Source organism: Fragaria vesca, linkage group LG2 (assembly GCF_000184155.1).
Source record: "Fragaria vesca subsp. vesca linkage group LG2, FraVesHawaii_1.0, whole genome shotgun sequence".
Taxonomy (NCBI): domain Eukaryota; kingdom Viridiplantae; phylum Streptophyta; class Magnoliopsida; order Rosales; family Rosaceae; genus Fragaria; species Fragaria vesca.
Window position 1 is genome coordinate 5,794,654 of NC_020492.1, and position 2,089 is coordinate 5,796,742.

The window sequence follows — 2,089 nt, forward strand, 5'->3', positions numbered from 1 at the left end:
TATATATATATATATATATATATATATATATATATATATATATACAGTCTGTCTCAGCTACGGACATCCGCACCGTTTTACGGTGTGGATTTCCCTCCGTTCGTCATCGTACGGCGCCGGCGAGGGCGCGCCTCCACCCGCCTCCACCCTAGCGGACTCCAGCAGTTTCCCCGACCATTTTTCATCTCCGGCAAGTCCGCCGAATTCCAGTTTTCAGGCCAGATCACCAAAAACTTCAACCAAAGTGAATCTGGCTGGAAAATTGGAATTGGGCGGACTCGCCGGGAATGGAAAGTGGTCGGGGAAGCTGCTGGAGTCCGCTGGGGTGGAGGCGCGCCCTCGCCGGCGCCGTACGGTGGTGAACGGAGGAAAATCCGCACCTGAGAATCTCTGTATATGTGTGTGTGTGTATATATATTTGACATTATAGGTCAGAATATATATCTTCTGTGTTATATATATATACTATATTTCCAATTCGATGAAACTTATATACGATTGGCCATGCCAATTAGTACCGGAGACTTGAAGGCGGCATAGTAATGTGGCTTGCTGCAAACGTTGAGTCGGCATGACTCTGAGGACTCGTAGGACCAGGGACGTTGCTGCGCGGATTATGTCCATCAGGAGGAGGAGCACCCCTATCCTCTGTTCCGATCGACGCCATTAAAACGAAAAGTTCGTTCATGGTAGAGATTTCTTCCCCAGCAAGAAACACCCTGCCGGCCTCAGAAAGGTGCAGAGTCATGAACAATAGCAAGAGCAGTGCTGCAACTGCGATGCCAACATTCCGAAAACCCATTATGATGGATGAAAGTATGCTAATAGCTAGGTAGGATGAATATCTGAACACGGGAGGCTATAATTAATTATAACTAATCTTGAATAAGGTTTGTTGTATATATATGGAGAACAAGTAGTGAAGTGTGCGCATGTATTTCAACTTCTTCAATACTCCAAACATGGTCTATAATATTCTACTATCGTAGAATTTGTTAAGGTCCTAGGAGTATGTAAAACGTCTTAGAGAATAGTATTAATCAAGATTACAGATTTTCTAATACTCCCAAAAATTGTGGACTGAGAATTTTGGCAGTGTTAACAACGGTTCTCGTATATGACTGGTGTAAGCTAGGTTGTGCAGCTTGTGCATGCATTTCGGGCAGAAGATATCGAACGCTAATGACTATATTATAAGTTTCTCGATCTTCGTCATGCTAATATACGAAAAGTTAAGTAATGGATGACTGAATGTATTGGTCATAGAAAGCTTAATTAAGATACTCGGGTATAACGTTGTTTGACCCATGCATGTCTTATATATCTAGAAGAACGTCGACCTTGGGTGTTCTAATTTTGTCTTCTGACTTATTGGTCTTTCCGGTTTCATGTATGACTTGTGGAGCTGCCTCCCAGCAATGTTGTAACAATTTTTATATTAGAACGTACTGGGGTAAACCTCATGAATCCTTGGTATTTTGGGGTTCAGGGTAAAAGAGTAGGGAAGTAGATTTTGCAACACAGTTAAAACCTTCCATCTGACCATCTCTCAAAAGGACTCAAGATGACCCAAGTATATGCTTAGTTCATAAAAATAAATAAAAGTTGAATTTGTTTCTTCTGTCAAAGTAGTATATATGCTCTTGTCGTGTAAAAGGTTTATTTTTTATTTTTTATTTTTTTTTATTGAGTTGTCGTGTAAAGGTTAGCACTTAGCACACACCAAAGTACCAAACACTTCAAAACATTCAACGTTCAAAAATCAAAATCCTCCCAGCTACACGCTTAGCTAGCCATAATACCAGAGTCGTCCTAAACCTGATCGAGTTGCAACAAATCGTAGGGAAGAAATTAAAACTCAGAATGAGATGGTCCATACACACACACACAGACACACTGTGGCTAGAGGTAAGAGAACAAAATTCTTGCTACATATATAGTTATAATTAAAATGTGAAAATGATGCTATTTAACTTTGACTACAGAAAATATAAACTAATTAAGCAGGATGCTTAGTAAGTCTCATGCATGATTTTATGCAAAAAATGGACCAGAGAAAAAGAAATTACATACATACAGGATATATATA